This window comes from Dipodomys spectabilis, unplaced genomic scaffold (genome assembly GCF_019054845.1).
Source record: "Dipodomys spectabilis isolate Male_0828 unplaced genomic scaffold, ASM1905484v1 ptg000287l, whole genome shotgun sequence".
NCBI classification, from domain to species: domain Eukaryota; kingdom Metazoa; phylum Chordata; class Mammalia; order Rodentia; family Heteromyidae; genus Dipodomys; species Dipodomys spectabilis.
In genome coordinates, this window is record NW_024870964.1 from 3,122,549 (window position 1) to 3,145,187 (window position 22,639).

Sequence of the window (22,639 nt, forward strand, 5' to 3'; positions counted from 1 at the left end):
AGTAAGTTAAATAGTATAAACCTTTTCTGTAAGTTATAGGAGTCATTAGAAGCTCCAAGTGAAGTGAATGTACAACAAAAAGCATACAATATTACAAGTTTCTATGCCTCTGTTGAGACACTAAAAACTTGTTATAGTGTGGCCTCTTGGAAAGAGAAGGGGGATGCTCAGCATCACTGGTCATAAAAGAAATGCAAATCAAAACCAAAATCACATTTGGATCCCATTCACCCCAGTTAGAATGGCCATTATAAAAAAACAAATAATAGCAGATGCTGGGGTGGATATGCCTCAATGAGAACCCTACTACACTGATGGTAGGAATGTAAGCTGGTTTAACCACTCTGGGAGGCAGTATGGAGGTTCCTCAAAAGACTAAATATAGAACTCCCTTAAGATCAAGGAATCCCACTCCTCACAGTTATCCAAATGATCTCAAACTAGGGCACAATAAGCTACCAGCACAACTTTGTTCATTGCAGCATTGTTTACCATAGCTAAGATATGGAGCCAACCCAGTTGCCCCTCAATAGATGAATGGATCAAGAAAATATGGTATATTTACAGAATGGAATTTTATGCTTCTATCAGAAAGAATGGCATCGTTCCTTTTGTAAGAAAATGAAAAGACTTTGAAGGAATCATACTAAGTTAATCAAGCCAATCCCAAAGAAACATGAGCCCTATGATTTCCTTCACTTGCAATGATTATCATTAGCCTATTGCTCCTGAAAGTGGATCATAGTAGCACAGGAGTTATGAATATATACATGACCATACAAAATGATGCTAACTGAAATGAATGCTAATACATAGAAACGGCAGGTCTTCTTTTGTTTCGTTGTTAAGCTTGATGTAACCAATGTACTGCAGATAGTTCATTTTTCTTACTTTATGTTATTTTTCTTCTCCTATTGGTTTTATCCATAGCAATTCTCATCTGTGATTCTGGTACCCTGCATTCTGTATATTCATTTATCTGATTGGGGGGAGGGAAGGGAAATAACAAAATGCTGAAAGAAGTTTAAATGGTGATGCATTGCAACAATGATATTCACAGGACACTATGGCAGAAATTAACTTTACAACGGGATGGGGGGATTGGAGGGAAGGGACAGAGGAAGATAAACACTGGAGTGGGTAACAATGTTTAATGAGAAATGTAACTTACTCATGTAAATGTAACCACTCTATAAAGCATCTTTATAATAAAATAGATTTTTAAAAATATAAAAATTAAATTTTTTTCATAAAATCTCAAGCTGATACTAATGGAACTTCTGAGTTTGTGTCAAAGAGTTTTTCAGGACTATCAAGAAGCTAGTACTAAGTACATATAACCACAATTAAGAGATAATGAGAAAAGTAGCGCTTTGTACTTTGTTAGATGAATAAAAGAAAATTTGTTTTTGTTTCTGTTAACATAGAATATGTTTGTTATCTGCACTGTTCCCAAGTCAGACTAATCTCTTGTCCTTAACTTTCTTTGGTATGTATAACTTGGACATGTAATCTGAGATATAAGTAGTATTTTTTGTTCAATTTGGAGGCACTCCTCCCTGGTCAAGAAGTTAGACTGGAAGACCCTTCACACTTGCTGTTGTTTCTCTCACACAGCTTAGGAGCTTGAGAAAATGACTGTAATTAAGTGCCTCTTACTGATAATAATTATTGATAGAATCTGAAAACATATTTGGGTAATAAAATAGACTAGAAAAAGGTTAAGTTTGCTATTTTATATCACTACATTTCTTTTCTTCTAAGTATAGAAGCCAGACTTACCCTAAGAGAAGAAGCAAAATGGCTTATAGAGCTCAGATCATTTCTTTCCACAGCAGATGACAGCAGCAGAAGATATACAGGTCCACAAGTGGCACAAGGAAGTGAGAGTTTGATTTCTCCTTAAATCTTAGGGTCGAATGCTCAATGAGGAACCCTATGGACTGAAGACAGCTTAAGGACATAACATTTCCTGTGTTGTTCCATCTTAGGAAGCTGTCACCAGTCTTCCATCACACTGTAGGTGCCACGCCTGACTGGTGACCTTGGCTGTGTCCTGAGAAGGTCCAGAAAGGTTCTGTAATGTTCACTGGAGAGTTAGGATTATACTCTAACAGGACATACAGGAATGTGGTAATAAGGCCTGAGTCAGGGTTTTGTCAGATCTAGATGATTTGTAACAGTCACTGCTGTCTTCTGGCTAAGAATGTGGATATATTATCAGGGTCCTGCACACAAATTTATCACAAGTGTTAGTTTGCACCATTTCCTTATGAAAGACAACAAAAGGTCATTAATGCCATCTGACATATTCTCATCAATATTTACTAGGTTAAAAGCTATATAAAATCAAGTTCATCATGAAGAAAAAAACAAGAAAAAAAAACAAAAATGTTTTTCTGTACATATCATATGTGACAAAGTATTAAGTTAATGAAGCTGGGAAATTTAAATGGATTTCTTTTTTACTATGGTTGCAACTGTCTTTTACACTTCAAGTACTTAACAAAAAGAATGTAAGCCAATCACGGCCAGTGGTACACACTTGTAACTCTAGCTGAGATCTGAGGAAAGTGGATTATAGCTAGACCAGGTTAGAAAAATCTGTGAAATTTTGATCTCCAATTAACCATTCGAAATCAAGAAGTGAAGGTTGGTTCAAGTGGTATACGGCTACCCTTGAGTTAAAAAACTAATGGTCAGCTCCCTGAGTTCAAGCTCCATTACACACACACACACACACACACACACACACACACACACACACACATACAGTTACCCTTGAATAAAAAGTTAAAAGTCAACTCCCTGATTTCAAGCCCAAGTATTTACACACACACACACACAAACACACAAACACATTTTATCTCAAAAATAGCCAGTGACCAGGAAACAGAAACAAGATGATATTTTTCTTTATTTTCTTTCATTTTTGTCATGTTTCTTCATTTATCTCTCTTTGAGAAGTTAAAGGAGGGGTCATATTAAAGAGAGACAAATGATGAACATGTGCAACAGTGGTATTCAATTGGTATTATATTGAAAATGACCTATGCAACTTATTTGTGGGGAAGGACGGGAAAACTAAGAGATGAAGGGAAAGGGTAACATTGTCCAAAAAGAAATGCACTCAGGGAAGTAGAGCTGTGGCTCAATACGAGTGCCATTCTTCAGCAAAAGAGCTCAAAGGCAGTGCTCAGGCCCTTGGTTCAAGCCTGATTACTGACTGAAACAAAAACAACTACAAAAGAAATGTAGTCATTACCACACGTATGTAACTATCCCCTCTAAAGCAAAATAATGATAATAATAACAATAATAATAAGAAGAAGAAGAAGAAGAAGAAGGAGAAGGAGGAGGAGGAGGAGGAGGAGGAGGAGGAGGAGGAGGAGGATGAGGAGCAGGAGCAGGAGCAGGAGGACGGGAGGAGAAGTTAATAAAACCAAACCAGTGAGAGAGAAAAATTGAGAGAGCAAGGGAAGGGGTGACATTTCAAAAAAGAAATATATCCATACCTCACTTATATGACTATAAAGTCTGTGTAACTCATCTTTGTAATAATAATACAAAAGAAAAAAAACCAGAAATATAGTGCTGCAGGCATAACTCAAATGGAAGATCCAACTAATATGTATTTGATACCAAGTTCAAAACCCATTATCAATTTCCCCTTCAAAAATGGCTCTTCTCATCATGTGTGCTTTGCCTAGCTTATGAACAGGGGTGCAAACAGTTAAAGAGAGAGAAAAGTAAGCTGTCAGGCACAGAACTGTGCTTTTAAGGAGAAGTACTTGCTAGAACACGTGTTGACTAGAACACATGATGACTCCATGTTTTCTGAAATAAACAGACCTAGTTGAACTTGAATACAGGCTCCACTGTATATGAGATAGGGACTCAAAATTAACTAAACTCTCTGGAGCTCAAAGTCTTCATAGTTAAAGTGAGCATAACAATACATATCTCACATTATGAGATCTGGATGTCATCAAACCTAGAGTGGGTTTTATCTTAGGTGTGTGTGCAACACTCAAACACTGCTGGAAGGAGTATAAACTGGTATGATGTTTACTATATTACTTAACAGTAATACAGCAACTATACAGCTCATGCCTGTTATCTTACAAAAGAGGCAGAGAAAAGAGGATCAAGGTTCTAAGCAGGAACAGGAAAATGGAGCAGACTCATTTCCATTGACCTCTAAAGAAGCTTGAGGTGGAGTTTGGTTCAAGTTGTAGAGTGCTAGGGTTGAGCAAAAAGCTCAGCAACAGTGTGCAGGCCTTGAGTTCAAGCCCTAGGACCAGCACAAGCACAAGTACACACACACACACACACACACACGCATGCACACACACAACACAAACACACATACACAAACACACACACACAATTTTGTAGGTTCCTATCACCCCACTTAACAATACTTTCCCACTTCCAAGCTCAAAAGTTGTTGTTGTTTTGTTTTGTCTTAAAAGGGACTTGCTGTGTAGCTCAGGCTGCTCTTAAGCTTACAATCCTCCTGGGTGCTGTGATTACAGGCATATCTACCATAATTGGCTTCACTCAGTAACTCTATAACATTTTTTTTGCAAGAAATTCATTCATACTCATGAAGATATGTGACTTAAAGCTGTTCATATTAATATTCTACTGTACAAAATGTAAATAATATAGCTGGACATGGTACTATAATACCACATGGTAATGCCAGATACAATTAGGAGTTGAGGAAAGCCAGATTTACACTGCAGAGCCTTGTCTCCTAGGAAAGGAAATCTATAAATATAAATCTACTATGAGACGTACAATATGTTAAATTTATATAATGGAAAAAAATTAATTATTGTTAATGGAAATAAAATCTTGGCAGAAATTTTAAATACATACATATGTACATATATTTAAATTTTGAGAAATAAAATTTAAAGTGGTATTATCTGCATTTTTCAGTCTGTAACCTACCCACTTACTGACACATTAATTTCTGTTTAGTCTTCACAAAACACTGTTCTCTCACATAAGTACAAAAAACGCAAAACAAAAAGTACAAAAAAGTGCATTATCATAAATGCAAATATAGTTTATTCCCTACCATAATAATTTGGAGAAAACATGCATTAAGTTAATGGCACTGAATACTGCTCAAGAAGGGGAGGCAAAGAGAATGTAGATTATGTCTGTGTGTTTGTCTGTGTGTGTGTGTATGTGTGTGTGTGTGTGTGTGTGTGTGTGTGTGTGTGTGTGTGTGTGAGTTCCATGAGTAAATAATGGAGTCAAAAGTAGACTTAATATTCCTGTTTAGTCTTTTTGCGCAAAGCTGATACTCTACCACGAGAGCCATATCTCCACTTCTGGATTTTGGTTTCTCAATTGGAGAAATATCTCAGATTTTTCTGCATAGGTTGCTTTAAACCAGGATCCTCCGATTTTTCCTCTAAAGTAGCCAGGTTTTAAAATATGAGCCATAGTTGGACAGCACTACATTAATATTTTTGCATGTTTGAATGAATTTTAGAGTAAGACATAGATGTTATGTTTGAGAATGTAGGAAAATAGTAATTAATATTTAAGAGATTTTAAAGCATACAAAGCTGAGAATAGAATTTAGCTGATAATAGAATGGAATAAATCAAAATTACCTATGATAAATTTCAGTCTGGGCACAGAAATAATTGCACTTTTGGAGCCCAAGGCCATCAGATAGCTGAGCTCCACCTGGCTGCTATGCTCATGAGGCCAGCTAGTGCTATTCACAAGAATGTGATGTTGTTGGATGGCAGGGATCAGCTTCAAGTTCTGATCCTGAAATATTTCTATTGATCTAGAAGTGGAAACACACCAGGACAGAATGTGATTAAAATGCAGAATGCAAAATCCATTGAGTCCAAGGAAGACAGAATAACTCTTTCTATATCTGAAAGAGTATTTTCTCACCAAGAATCCTGAGCCAAATATGGTGGTCAATGTTTGTAATCTCTGAACTTGAGAGGATGATTTAGAAGTTAGCTTGAGACCAGCCTATGTTTTAGGCCAACAGAAGGACACATAGTAAAATGCTATCTTAAAACAACAACACCACCAACAACAAAAGTCCCAATAACTGGGAATGTGGTTACTGGTAGAGTGCTGGCTTCCCATGCATGAAGCACTTGATTTGATTCCTCAGTATGACATAAGCAGAAAAATTGGAATTGGTACTGTGGCTCAAATGGTAGAGTGCTAGTCTGTATCAAAGAAGCTCAGGGAGAGGGCCCAGGCCCTAATTTCAAGCCCCAGCACTGGCAAAATTAAACAACAACAACAGCCAAATGCAAAATGCTGTTTTTTGAAATAAATATGTTGAAGAATTGTTGATGCTCACAAGAAAATTTTGCTGTAGCCATTCATGATGAACTTTGTTAGGAAAAAGTAAAATAAATTAATGAAATATTATCTGGCATTAGACAGGACAGAGTGAGATCTAAAAATGATTGCTGCCGATGGTGACTTGACACAACTAACATTACAGATACACTTTCTAGATTGTAATTTTTTAAGGATACAATCGTGGGTTTTTTTCTTTTTCAAAATAATTTTACTGCCTGGGGCCAGTGGCTCACACCTGTAATTCTAGCTACTAAAAAGTCAAAGCCTGTCCATGGAGGAAAGTCTGTGAGTCCCTTATCTCCAATTAAAAGTTCAGAAAATGTAAAGTGGCATTGTTACTCAAGTGGTAGAATGCTAGACTTGAGCTGAAGAGCTGAGGGACAATGCCCAGACCCAGAGTTCAAGCACCACAAATGACAAAAAATAATAATAGTAATAACATTAATTTTATTGTTACTATTAAGGTGTTATATATAAAGGCTACCATTTCATAAGTTTGTTTCTTTGCCCAAAGAACACATATGTATCTTCATTGCCAACCACCAGGATTTGGCCATCTGCTTTCCAGCTGATCTCTGGGTGTAGAGGGAATGTGTAATACAAAGCAATACAAACCAGTTCTGCCTATAAATAATTGTTTTCTGCACATCCTCAATATCAATGATGATAACATGAAATAAAAAATACCTTAGTTTAAAACATTCTTTAGACAAGTTAAAGAAATCCTGAGAACAAGTATTTTAAGAATAATTTCAGAGAGCTAAATCTCTGGGCTTAGGTTCTGCCTCTGAAATTTATTATTCAAGGCTAGTGCTTGCACTTTGAGCCACAGTGAAGCTTCCACTTATCTCATGGTTAATTGAACAGAAAAGTCTCACCAACTTTACTCTTCAACTTGGTTTTGAACTAAGATCTAGAGATCTCAGTCCTCTGAGTAGCTAGGATTATAAGCAATTGGCTAGAATAATTGCTTACCTGAGACAGAAGCCAGTTAGTATTGTCAATCATGTTTAACTTTGTAAAATAAAATTTACTGAAATGCCTTACAGAAGAAATAAGGAAAAAAATGTGTCTGTGTGTTACAAAGTTCTTGCTAAAAGATATATATTTTACTTGTTTTTTTTTCTTTCAAAATTTTGTGTTTTCCAGAATCATACCTTATCTTTCCTTGCTGTTTCTTCAGTTTATTTCATACATGCCCACAGCTTCTTCAACTATCATTTCTTTATGTGAAGAGCTGCACATATCTATTTTCAGTCCAAATTCCTTGTATGCATCTATCAACCACATATTCAACTGTTGATTATTTTCTGAGCAATTTAATAAAAACATCAAGGAAAAGAAATCAACTATTTTGAGTGCTGATATTGTGGTTTAAACTCAGGATCTTACCTTCTCACTTAACCTTTTTCCCTAATGAGTGTTGCTTTATACATGAAACGCAGCTCCCCTTCCAACTTTATTTTGGGGATTATATAGAGATAAGAATCTCTTGGAATAAAAAATCAGTTGTGTCCCTATCTTGGGGTTCATTTTAATTAACATCATCTTATATGGTCATATGGTATCATGTACTAGTTACTACAAGCAAAGGAAACTATGGGAACTCGTTTATTTGGGCCTGGCATATTTCACTTAATATAATTTTTTTCACATCTTTCCATTTCCTTACAAATGGGGCGATGCCATTTTTGATAGAGGCATAAAATTCCACTACACACACACACACACACACACATACATACATATATATATATATATATACATACACACATATATATACATATATATATATATATATATATCACGCTTTCTCTTTTTTTATTGGGAAAATACTGTACAGAGGGTTTACACTTAAATGGGCAATGTAATGAGTACATTTCTTATCAAGAATTGTTGTCTTCTCCTTTGTTTCCCCTTCCCATACCTTTCCATCTCTCCTACCCCACGTCCCCCCACCCCAAGCCAAAGTAGTAAAGTTCGTTTTTCGACATAATGTATTGAACATCTCATTGTTGCAATGGGTCCACCTATATCCCTATTTAAACAATTTGGTTTTCCCTTCCCCCCCACAAATTATACCAACATCAAATACAGTGAAAACAGGGGTTATACGGTGGGGGAGGGCTATAAAAAGCAACAAAAAATCATCTTATAAATATGTTAGAAACAAGCAAAAGAAAGAAAAAAATGTTTGAAGCCTTATCTTGGGGTTCATTTCGCCTCAGATCAACTTATCTGACCTTTTCTACTTGTCTCAGACATATATTAGTTATTGCAAATAAGGGAAACCATGGGAAGTATGTTTTTTTGGGCCTGGCATATTTCACTTAATATGATTTTTCCAAGTCTTTCCATTTCATAACAAATGGATCTATGTCATTCTTTCTGATGAGGCATAGGATTCCATTGGGTATATATACCACATTTTCTTGATCAGTTCATCTACTGAGGGGCCCCTAGGTTGGTTCCATATCTTAGCTATGGTAAATAATGCTGCAATAAACATCGTTGTGTTGGTAGCTTAGTATGGTTTTGTTTGTGATCATTTGGTAAATGCCCCAAAATGGGATTGCTGGGTCATAGGAGCTATAACTGGAGTCTTGGAAAAAATTATATTACATGAAGTAAACCAGACCCAAAGAAACATAGGTCCTTTGTTTTCCTTATTTGAAATAACTAGTATACATTTGGGACAAGGATAAAAGTTCAAAAGCTATGTATATAAGACCAGATAAGATTATGTGAAGTGAAATGAACCCCAAGATAGGGATTTATAATCAACCATGTGATTTTTTTTGTTTCTTTGTATGTTCCTTGCCCATGGTATAACCCCTGTTTTCACTGTATTTGATGTCAGTGCCCCGCATCTTGTATACACATTTCTCTAGCTTGGGGAGGAGAAGGGAAAAAACAAAATGTTTAAGTAGGGATACAGGCCGAACCATTGTAACAATGACATGCATAAGAGACTATGTTGAGAAAAGAAATTTACAATTTAGGCAGGGAAGCAGGAAAGAGGGGAGAGGCGGAGTGAAGTTGTGGAGGTGGGAGGGAAGGGGGGTAGGGAAAAACAGAGGAATAGGTAAAACTGCTTGATAGAAAATGCGCTCATTGCAATGCTCAAGTAACTATAACCCCTCTATACAATATTTTTACAAAAAAACTTCTTCTTCAAAAAAAAGAAGGTGTCATGTACACCAAGTATAGTAGTCCACTTCTGAAATCCCAGCTGATTGGGAAGAAGAAATGACAAGGATCATGGTCTGAGGCAAGACCACAAAAATAACTGCCAAGACAGCCATCTCCCATCTCAACAAATGAGCTGGCCATCGTGACTCACATCTGAAATCCTAGCTAATTATGTGGGAGGCATAGGTAACAAAGTCTCAGTCAATCTAAGATCACACCTGTGCAAAAAGTTCAAGATCTCAAGCAAATAATATGGACTAGAAGTATGGCAACAGTGGTTGAGCAGCTTGGTGCTATACAACAAAAGTCCTGTCTAGCAAGCAGAGAACTCCTGGATAGGACCCTAGTAATACTCCTCTCTCCCACCAAAAAGCCTAAATAAGTTTCTCCTATTTGAACATCTAATTTCCAGGCCACTGACAGTTCAGAGATGGTGATATTCTCTTTAAAATTAGGTGTTCTAAAGAGACAAAGTTATTTAGGCTTTGAAAGAATTTAAAAGGAAGGAAAATGCATGCGAGTTTTGTTAGCTCCATAATTCTTGAAAATATAAAATGCATATATCCATGTATGTATGTATATACATGTATGTAAATATATGTACAAGTAGTTCATCTCTTTTCTGTGTAGCAAATGGTACAAATGAATCTGCACAATCACTACTCAAAGGCATGAATAGACAAAGAGAAGGAGCAAATAACTCATATTCAGGAATCTATGGCTAGCCAATAACCCTGAAAATCTTTTACATCAGTTTGCATGTGTCGGTTACTGCAGTACAAGGACAGTAAATGTTTAGTAGAGTTGATGGATAATATGGAAGTGGGTAGTCAAAAGAGAGGTCAAGGGAGAAAAGGTAGAATGACCAAGAGGAATTGGAGGAAGTGCAGAGAGGAATCCAGTACATTTCCTACAAAATTATGAAGAGTGAAGGAAGATATTCATAGAGGAGGGATGGATGAGAATGTTGACAGGCTTGGCATTGATCAAAGTATACTGTATGCATTAACTGATTTATTTAATGATAACTCATTATTTAATGATAACTCAAAATAATGATTAAAAATCATGTCCCTAAAATGTTATGCAATTAGAAGCAAAGCATGAGAATGTGCTCAGATCATCTCTAGTGTCTATAAATCTTTTTTTATTAGGATGAGTTTTAGAAAAACAGTAATGTTGTTCTAATGCCTATCATCTGAAGAAAATTTAATGATTTCCAGCTATTTAAAATAATCATTTTGGGAGCTATGGCTCAAGTGGCATTGTCTACCTCGTGAGCAAAGCTCTCAGATATTGAATTCAAGTTTTGATCTCAAACATAAATAAAAACAATCAATAAAATCAAGCACTTTCCTGGGCACTGGTAGCTCATGCCTTTAATTCTAACTTTAATCAGAAGGCAGAGGTCTGGGCATCTCAGTTCAGTATCAGCTTGGATAGGAAAGTCTGTGTGATTCTTGTCTCAAATTCACTGCCAAAGAAAGCTGGAAGTGGATTCGTGGCTTGTAGCCTACAGCATAAAGCTCAGGAACAGAACTCAAGCCTTGAGTTAAAGCCTTAGAATAGTGCATATATATACACAAATGAAGTAAGTCACTCAAGTTCTCAACTTCCATTTCCCTAATCTTAACTCTAATCCTGGTCAAAACCCTAAGAGTAACCTTGATGATAATAGTAACCCAATTCTAAAATTAATGAAAATTACTCGAGTTTAGATACATACTTACAGATACCCATTGTCTTTGAAATGATTTGGAATTTGCTCCAAATAATACAGATTCCCTAACTTGGACCCTGAAATCTATCTTGTTCCCTATTAGGAATCATTAACCTCAAATCGTCATATCATGAAAAATACCATAGTTTTCATTGATCTCAACTTTTACTGAACTCCTGTATATCCAAAAAGAAGCTGCAGGTTTACTTAAAATCTACTCTACTTCCAAACCCTAACTATATATCTAATCCTTACTAGAAACCTAACTCTAAATTTAACCCTATTGAACCCTGAATAGGAAAATTAGGGAAACTATTTTTTGTTAAATTTCACACTTACATTACTTGAAAGTGTTAGTAGAAATTCAGTTTTACCTTAAAGCTTACTCTTCCCTAATCCTAAACCTAAACTGAATTAGGAAAGTAAATCTAAACCTAGAACTAATGGCCTTTGGAGTCTAAAAGCCACACAAATACATTAGTTTTTATTCATCCTAACTTCAATTCAACTCATCTTTCTAAAAATAGCTTGTGGTTTCACTCATTATCTTGTCTTTATTGTAACCCTAACCCTAACTGGAATATTGATGTTAACCCTCACCCTAATCATACTCTAATCTTAATATTATTAGCAGTTTTCTATTTCACATTCATCCTAATTCTAACTCTATTTGTGATTCAAAGATTTACTTTCAGTTTGACCCTAATTTTTCCATTTTCCTAATGCTTACTCTAAGCCTAGCTGGAACTAAAACCTAACTTTCACCCTAATGATAATCCAATTCTAATGTTTAAGAAAAACACTAGTTTTTAATCATTCTAATGAATACTCTAGTTTTCACTCTGGAAATGAGTTTCAGTTTGCTCTAATTCCCACAAATTTTCTGACTCTACCTCTAAAGTTATCTTCTTCCCTAATATAAGCCATTATATTACTTGTCCTCAAATTCTCTTACCAGGAAAAATACTGTAGTTTCCATTGATTCTACCTTTTCCTGAACCACTGTATCTGAAAACAGTTTCAGATTTACTTACCATCAAGTCCATTACTTAACGCTAACTCTCAACCTAAACTTGGCTGGAAAACTCTCATTAATCACTACAAGAATGATCACTGAGAAATAAATATAATGATAATGTTCTAGTTACTATTCAGCCTTGCATATTTGCTTCTACTTTTTAGTGAACACAATTTTATACTAAAAGCTTTCTTATATATAAATATAATCAGAAGAAATTACTGACCCTAATCTTAATCCAAATTATATGACAATACTAACACTAAAGCAAGTACACTAGTTTTCACTCATCCTTCCAAACGTAAGTTTCATTTTTTTCCAATATCTTAGTCATTTTCTAACCCTAAACTTAATATTTCTTAACTGGAACATTGAGAATAACCATCAGCCTTATTGTAAGTAGATTCTAATATTAATAGCAATACTCTAGTTTGCATTCATTTTAATTCTTACCAGGCCCATATTAAAATTTACCTTCATTTTGACCCTCATTTTTTTCTCCTTCACTCTAAGCCTAACCATCGCTGGAATCCTAACCATAACCTTGACACTAATCGTATCCCAATTCTAAAATTTATGAAAAATGCTCATTTTGTGCAATCCTAACTGAAATTCCACTGGTAATTCTTGAAATAAATTGCAGGTTTTCTGTAAACCCTAAAGATTTTTTCACTCTTAACTCTGAATGTATTTTGTTCCATAACAGGAATCATTATACCCATTGATCTCAAATCCTGATATTATGAAATACATTGTACTTCCATTATCCCAGCTTTTCGTGAATTCCTAGAACAGAAAAAAAGGTTCAGCATTACTTAATATTTAATTCTTTTTTTTTTCTTTTTGTCAGTCATGGGGCTTGCACTCTGGGCAAGGGCATGATCCCTGAGTTTTTAGCTCAAGGTGTGCGTTTAACCAATTGAGCCACAGCACCGCTTTTGTGTTTTATGGTGGTTAATTTGAGATAAGAGTCTCATGGACTTTCCTGCCTGGGCTACCTTTGAACTGAGATCCTCAGAAAACAGCTACCTGAGTAGCTAGGATAATAGGCGCGAGCCACTAGTTTAACCCATTTCTTAACTATATCCTCATCCCCGGTTAACCAGAAACCTAATGCAAATCACATTCTGATTTAACACCAAATGGTTATTGTAAGGAAAATTGTCTAGATTCTATTCAATAGCACATTTTTTGGGGGTTCTACTTCTTATTGGAAAACGAAAATTTACCTTAAAGCTTATCCTTCCCTAACCCTAACCAGAACAAAAAAGTATCTCACACTTTAAACCAAATTGTATCTGAATGTTTAAAGTAACAGAGACTGGTTTTCATTCATCCTTCTTAAAATATGTGGCAGTTTTACACAATGTATTACATGTTTTTTTCATCCTAACTCCACTCTAACTGGCACACCTTGCCTAATCCTAAGCCTACATAAAACCAAATCATCATGTTAATAGCAAGCCACTTTTTTCATATTTATCCTAACGCTTGCTCAGCGTGTAGGTCTAAATTTTTTTTGCATTTTGAACATAAAATGTTAAGTGTTTTTCTATTTCCTGTCAGGTTTTATTGTTCATTATTTTTTAAAAAATTTTATTTTGTTGAAAAGATGCTTTAAAGAGGGATATGTTACATGTGTAAGGTAAGGAGTATGTTTCTTGTTGAGCATTGTTACCCATTTCTTTCTTGTTCTGCCACTATCCCATCCCTCCGCACATCCCTTACCCCTCCTTTCTCATGGTGTAAACTTCATTTTCAACATAGTGAATGTGAGTATCATTGTTGCAATGGGTCATCCTGTGATGAACCTAAATTTTCTATTTCTCTAATCTTAATTCTAATTTTGTCTGGGATCCTAACCCTAACCAAAATAATAATGATAGCTCAATTCAAAAGTTAAAGAAAATATTCAGGTTTTTATTCATCCTATTAATTTACTGTACATCTTGAATTAATTTGCAGTTCAGCTTAAATCTTCCAAATTAGTTTATATGCGAATGTATAAAGATGTAATTTTTTGTGAAAAACAGAAGATCTTTGGAGGAAGGAGTTATGAGAAGGAAATAGAGGGAGTATAATCAGATATGTTAAATATATTATGGAATTGTCACTTCTGACAATTAATATCCATTAGGAAAATCACTAAAAATTAATAAAGAACACACAGCCTTCTAGTGTTCTTTAAGAGAGCCATGATCTGTCTTCTGAAAAAAAAAAACTCGTGTTGGATAAACTTTGTCCATGCATAATTTATATTGTTTGCCAATTATTTAACTTAATGAATAAAAATTTATCAAATAAGATTCCATGACAAAAATTATAAAACAGTTACTTAGCAATTGTTTGAGAAAAAGTTATTGTCATGAGTTTTAGGAAACGGAATTGCTATTTCCCCACAAAGCAATGAATTAGGTTTACTAATCTAGTATTTGTACTAAGTTTAGAGAACATAATTGGCATGAAAAGCAACTAACTGTACATCTTGTTTCTTGAATGAGTGATATATTAAACATTGTCTTTTATTCAAATAAATACTTAAGTTTTCATTTCAAAATAAGTGCAATTTTATCTCCTTTCAGAACAAATACTTACCCTGCAATTAAATGTACTAGCATATTTAGGTATTTAAAAGCTAAATTTTCTATGTTTCATATGTAACTCTACATATTCAGAATGACATGATTTTTTTTATTCATAAATATTTAACCTCAGATTTTTGCTTCATCAATATAAATTGTCTCATGAGGTTGTAGTGAAGGCTCCACTAACCAGAGTGGTCAAAACCATTTACTGAATTCTAAATTTTAAATCAAATCATTTTTGAGCTTTGATAATATCATTTATTGTCTCTTCAGAGCAATTAAGCTAAAACAAATACTACTTTTTAAACATTTCCCTCACATTGTAAAGAATATTAACATAGGTCAAAAAGAGACTAATTATTTCAGACTCATCATATTTGGTGATCTTAGTGTGAAGAATGTAGAGAGTAGAAGGTCCTTATACTCAATAAATAGTTTTGGTAAAATTAAATCATATATCTGGATTTCTAATTTGGAGGTTAATCACATGGAAACAGGAAAATAATAAAAAAATTACTTTGGGATCAACAGAAAAAGATATTTGTGCATGTAACCACAGTTGCTTTATTAGTTTGTAGTTGAACACTGGACTTCGATTTATATCTTGGCTGTTGTGAATAATGTGAATAACAATGAACTACAGATATATTTATGAGTTACCCAGAGAGAAATAATCACACGATTGGTGGGTCAGATGATATTTCAACTTTGGATTTCTTTAGAAAAGTGCATACTACTTTCTACAACGAGAACACTAACATGTATTTTGACCAAGAGTGTAGAAAATTTCCTTTTATCCACAGTGTTGCCAGCCAACATTATTACCTTTTAAGTTTTTTTAAAGGGCAGGTTTTTACTGTGTGCAGTATCCCAGACTGGCCTTAAACTAAAATCCTTTTACTCCAACCTCCAATCACTTGGAATTACCAGCCTTTGCCACCACAAGTGGTTCCTTGGATATTTTTGATAAGAGTTATAATAGTTAAGAAGTAGTATCATAGTAATTTTGAATTGCATTTCTCTAATGGCTTCTGCTCACAAAGCATTAAGCCAGCATAGAAGTTGTATTAAATACAAATTTGTAAATCCACAGGCGATTTTCAGGGCTTTTTGGAAAACATGTCTATTCAGAACTTTTGTCCATTTTTAATCAAGTTTCTTGTTAATCTCATCTTTAATCTCTTTATAGACAATCAATAATTAATTCAAGGTAGTTGAAAGGAAAAAATTAAGCAGCACCTAACATTTTTAAATTTTTAATAAAGTGATATTGTTTTAATCATTTTCTGTTAATGCTTGAGACTATATAACTCAATTTACAAGGCTATATATATTTTATTTATTTTACTTTGATTGTTCTTTCCAAAGCCTACATGACTGATTTCACTTGGTTTCTTTCAGTCTCATGTAGTTCAGATTTCAAACTGAAGAATAAACGGAAGGAAGCAAACAAAAATATAGTTCCCCTCATATGATGATGCCTCTACAAGAATGAGGAAAGTGTTCATCCTTCTAAGGACCTATGATAGAATATCAAAAAGAAAATTTATTCTTCTAGGTCTTCCTTATCTTTGCGATGTAACTTAAATGATGTAAAACACAATATACTGTTCAGATACTTTTATGTTTTATCAGTTTTGCACATTTTCATATGGATTTCACCTCAGTCTACAACATTCCTTCATCATTCTGTCCCTGATATTTTTACACTATCACTACATAAGATTACCTGTTTGATTTACAGTATGAGCAGTTATCCACCTTTCTTCCTTGGAAGCAGAGCATGGTCAATAGATATTACTTCTGGTTGCTCACACTACATGTAATGGTTTCTGTACTACTTATCACATTCTATTTAGTATTTAAAAAAGAATGCTGGCTAAACTCAAAGCTCATTCATAGGTTTATGTTAAGTGTTTCACAAGTTTTATTTTCTTAATTCTTAAGATAACATTTGCTATAATGCTAATGTTATTACCAGTTTAGTGTTAGGAAAAATTGTAGTAAAAGACAGTAAGTGCATGGCCCAAAGACACACACAGTGAGGAAGGAAATGAGTCAAATTTTCCAAAAGTCTTTCAGCAATACCAAAAAGGTGGGTAAAATCTCTCCATTCTCTTACACTCTCAGTTCAATATTCATATTGTCCAAGAAATAATAGCATAGCAAATATTGCCCATAGTGATTGTTTTTTGTCATATTTTGTCTTCAATACAGACTGTAATGGTGAAATTTGGTTATCATGCACAGAGCTGAGCTTACAAATTGAAGTCGGAAGACAGCCAAATTTCTTCTGTCCCACAGTTCCACTTTCTTTTTTAAAAAGTACTAAAATTTTTAAATATCATCACTTACTGTCTTTTAATCTCCAAACGAATTAAATTGGCATATAATCACTCCAAAAGTCTTTCAAATTAGGTGATGATAAAACAGGATCCCATGAAATAAAATTTCTTTTATTTTTAAAATTATTCTAAAAGCCTTGTGCTGGCTGGTCACCCTTATAATCCTATCTACTCTGAATATTTGCTCAGGAGACTGAGATCTGTGGATAACACTTGGGAGCCAATCAGGCCCCCCCCAAAAAAAAAAAACTTCAATGAATTATTTTTCAAAATATTTAATTAACTAGCAAAGAGCCAGGAATTGAGATGTAGCTTATATTAGTACCTCACCAATCTAGATAGGAAAGGCCTAGCAAGACCGTGAATCCCTGATTTTAAACTCTGAGCACACCAATATACATACATGGCATGTTTTCGCATGCATGCGCATGTTTGCTTGCACGCTGCTGCACTCACACACACACATTTATTCAAATTACCTTCATCTCAGTGTTCTGCATTAATTTCTTTGTTAACAATATTATATGGGTAAAATAGAGGAAATAAACTCTTCCATCTCAGAACATTTTTATGTTTTTATTCTAATAATACTATGCAGAAGGGTCAAATTTACATGAAAAAGGAGACTAGTACATTTCCTAACAAGCATTGTTACCTCCTCCTTTATATTTTCCCTACAATCCCTTCCCTCCCACCTCCACAAATACACTCCCCTCCCCCTTCCTTCCTCTGCCTAAATTGTAAAGTTAATTTTGCAACATAGTGTCTTGTGCGTCGCATTGTTACAATGGGTCAACCTGTATCCCTATTTGAGCATATTTTTCCCTTCCCCTCTCCAAATTAGAGAAGCATACATACAAGATGTAAGTGCACCAACTTCAAATACAGAGAAAACATGGGTTATGGCGTGGGGAGAAACATACAAAGAAAAAAAAATGACATCGCACATTATAAGTATGTTAGAAACAATAGCAAGAAACAAAAAACAACTTGTGTCCCTATCTTGGGGTTCAATTTCTTTAACATCATCTTATCTGGTTATATGCACATATCTTTTGAACTTTTCTGCTTATCCCAGACATATATTCGTTATTGAAAATAAGGGAAATCATGGGACCTATGATTCTTTAGACGTGGCTTACTTCACTAAATAATTTTTTTTCAAGTCTTTCTATTTCCTAAGAAATTGGGCAATGTCATTCTTTCTGATGGAGGCATAGAATTCCATTTTGTATATATACCACATTTTCTTGATCCATTCATCTAATGAGGTCATCTGGATTGGTTCCATATCTTAGCTATCGTAAATAATGTTACAATAACCATAGTAGTGCTGGTAGTTTTAGTATGGTCTTGTTTATGATCATTTGGGTAAATCCCCAAAAGTGGGATTACTGTGTCATAGAGGAGTTTTATGTGGAGTCTTTTGAGAAACCTCCATACTGCTTTCCAAAGTAGTTGAACAAGTTTACACTCCCACCAAGAATGCAGTACGATTCCCTGTGGCCATATACCTTTCAACATCTGTTTTTGTAAAAATATGGGCTCCATGGATTTGCATGTCATCCTTGTGCAGGGGGCATGCTAATCTTCTCTGTATCATTCCAATGTTAGTGTATGTGATGCTAACTTGAGCACAGAACATTTTTTATATATAACGTATAATTTTTATTAATTTTATTAAACTAGACAATTCAACAGAAAGTAAGTTCAAAAGAATTGTGAAATTTTAGAATCATGTATTTCTTTATAAGCACACTTGAAGAATAAAATCAATATAGACATGCCAAAAACAAAATAATTCCAGAAATTTGTAGTTCAAGAGATGTGTAAGAGGAGGAATTCAATTATTCTATACAAGGAACCTGTCAAAATGAACATTGCAGCAAGTGTTAAGGCTTGTTAAAAGTTTTAATGTTTTTAATATGCTTAATTTTGGGATTTTGCTTATATATGCCAAAAATAGGACTCTTTGGCAGGTATAAAACTTTTCTGCAAAGTATTTAAGATTTATGGTAGCAGACATTATGTACTAAGTATGTACATTTCAGATTTTAAGGAAACTTTATTAATGAGAAGTTGCAAAGTATTTGTGTAAAGAAGTAGAGTGAAGAATTAAGACTTTAACTACACAGTTTCTGTTAATACTTTAGGGATTCCTTACTTTATTTGTTAGCAAGGAATAAATGATGATATAAGCCATAATGTACACATGTATGTTACTATTTACACACATATACATACACATGTATACATGCACACATGGAGAAAGACACATAATTACAGCCAACAAAAGTTTCACCAGTTTTTGAATATGCCTTAAACTGAATACTTGGAACAATATATATTGAAAATGTATTTGTCTCTAAGAGTTCTTTTACCACTCCTCTTATCTCTTAAAACTGGTAGTTTTAGAGAGATTTGACTTACAAAATGCAGTACAAGGGATAGCAAGTCACTTAGAGTAAGTATAAGTCATATGGTGTCTCCCTGCTCCTCACAGAATGCTTACTTCTGTAGACACTCTCAACAACCAAAGTAGCAGGAGAATACCCTGGTAAAGAGTAAAGTTAAAAGGCTTTAAATGGCATCCTTACTTGAGCTCTTTTTCCAACAGCCAAGCATGAATTCCTAGGCAGATGAGTGAGTCCTCAGGAAACTGGACTCTACATATACATTTAACTAACCCATGTGAAAATTCCTATGTGAGAAATGCTGACTGAGGTCTTGCTGATTTCCTGGCCAAGAAAAAAAAGAATTATTTTTAATGTTTTCAAGTTTGAGAATAATTTGTAGCCTGTCAATAAATGTGTAGAACACAATTATACCAACTGACAAAAAAATGATGGCATTTCATTTAGGTGCTCCTGGACTTGGCCAGTGATTTTAGATGTGTCTACACAAATAGAATCAGCATAAATCAATCCAGCATTTCTTCATTTAAGATATAAGGAAAGGATACTGATTGACCCATTGTAACAATGAGATATACAAGACTCTCTATCAGAGGATGGGTGAAGTGGGGAGGTGGGGACGTGTGAAGGGAAGAGATGGTAGGGGAAAAACAAAGGAGGGGGTAACAATGCTCAATAAGAAATGTACTCATTACCTTACTTATGTAATTGGAACCCCTCTGTACAGTATTTATAATAAAAATATATATATTAAAAAGATACAAGGAGAACTTCTGTACTTATATGAAGAGGTATTTTTCACTCAATATAAGTAAGGTATAGGTTTTAGGACCACAGGCTTATTACTTTGGATACTCAAAATCTCTACATGAACACAGTATATTATTTATATTAGAATCTGCCCACAAGCTAATGCAGTATAATTGCTGTGAGAATTTTTACTACATTCTATATTTGTAATGAAAACTAAAAGTATATGCACTATCAACTGATAGAAATTTTTTCAGATAAATTTTGTATGCAGTTTGTGGATGGAATTTGGAGAGCAATTTTGAAAAGCACAAATTTCATCAAAAAGACCAGTCTGCAAATTGTAAAAAAGAGCTAATACAGCATCATTGAATAGTATGGAACTTCAATGAGAAGTACTTGAATTGAGACAATATCAGAAAGTGTAACAACCCAAGGAATTTTTGGAAATGCAGCTACTAGATTTCTCATGTAGAGCTTTCATAACAGTTTGTGAAGCACAAATTAGAACCTCACTGAAGTGTAGATGGTTTTCCCTCAACTTTCTGTCATGATCAGTCATTATCAATCAACATATAGCTAATCTTGAATAATCCTCTAATAAAATGTTGATGGAGTGTTTATATGGAGAAAATCTCAGAAGGCTAACTTTTTCCAATTAGGACAGTCTGTATTCTATGATTCATCCAAGAGAAAACTAGGTAAGCATCCATTTACAACCTTCTGAATAATTCTGATTCTGCACACATCACTTATCTATCCATACCTGTGCCCGAGTGAAAAGATTTTAAAATAATTTCTCATTAAAAATTTAAATTTAGGGTTCCGGGAAGATAGCAGAGGAGAAGCTGGAAGCTAAACAAGCTCTCACATAGAAAGCAGTTTTAGTGCTCCAGTGAACAGTCCTAAGCCAGAGAATCACACTAAGTGTGCCATCACAGTACTAAGAGTTAGGCCAAAGAGGGAAAATCCAGGCAAGGAGACAAATCTGAGCACTTGCCAGCAGCCATGGTTGCAGCTGTGGCGGGTATGGTGGCAGCCGTAGCCGCCATAGCTGCAACACAGAGAGTCTAGGACAAAGGCAGCAGATGCAGCAGGAGAGAGGATTCTACTAAACACCAGCAAGAACTGACAAGGAGCAGACATCATTCTTCAGATCACAGACCAGAGATGACCCAGGAACCAGACTCCTGTGTGAGTAGAAGCCTGACTTCCTCTCTCCTTCTAAGGGAGCAGAGAAGGGAAGGCTACCCCTCCCTGCCCACTACCGGAGATCTCCATCTTTGATACTGGCAAAGGCCTGGCTGATCAGCTAGCTCCAACTCAGTCCTTGGATGAAAACAAAAAGTCATTTAGCAGGTCACAGGAACCTAACCTGACCTGTCAGGTTCAGCTCCACCCAGGGAAAATTCACCCAGCCCAAGAGTGGCTTTCTTCACTAGGTAAACAGAGCCAGAGGCTGCCCCTGCCTACAACAGCCTAGACAATCAATTGAAATTCAGTAACAATAAACTCTGAGAATGGCTCCTGGGTGGAATCTGTGACTGCCTAAGAAGCTAGCCCCTCAGGGAAACGCTACTGTTTGCTGAAAGGCCTCAACTCTGTCCAGAACCTAGTCCCATCACAGCATTTCCAAACTAAAAGAAACAGCCATCACCCTCTTTTGTGATACTCAAAGCAGATCTCCCTCCCATTGAACTAGCCTGGGAGAAGGATGACAAAATCCTGGGTAAAGCAAAGCATTGTTTTGCCTGCTCAAACAAACTGACTTAAGAAAACAACCAAGCTACAGGAAAATCAAACACCACAAGCAGACCAGAGACTCCAACAAGAGACTGGTTATGGACACAAGGGAGGTACAGGATCTTCCCATCTCACCCCAAAAAAGCAAAGAACTCTTTTTTGGTAACTTTTATTAAAATTTTTAACATTTTTAATTTAAAAAATTGTTTTCTATTAACTTTTTTTTCTTCCTCTTGTAATTTTTATTTTAAGTTTATATGTGTGTGTGTGCTTTTTTCACTTTTGTTTAGCTCTACTGACCTTTTGATCCTTTTTTCCTTTCTTTCTCATTCTTTTCACTTTTTCTTCTCTTTCATTCTTTTTTTGCGTGATTTAATTGCTGTTCTGCTCATTCTCAGATATACCTGTATTCGATTATTAGACCTTATAACCCATTGAATACACACTTAATCCAGAAATTTATTACTGAATTCAAAACCTCTTAGACTTAAATTCCTTAATAGCCG

General features: G+C 34.9%; 1 non-coding gene across 1 annotated transcript; it reads right to left on the reverse strand.

The window, feature by feature from the left end:
- Positions 1 to 18,760: 18,760 nt before the first annotated feature.
- LOC122126657 lies at positions 18,761 to 18,864 on the reverse strand. Its single transcript, XR_006150990.1, has one exon. It is a non-coding gene; the product is annotated as a U6 spliceosomal RNA (small nuclear RNA).
- Between the last annotated feature and the right edge of the window lie 3,775 nt (positions 18,865 to 22,639).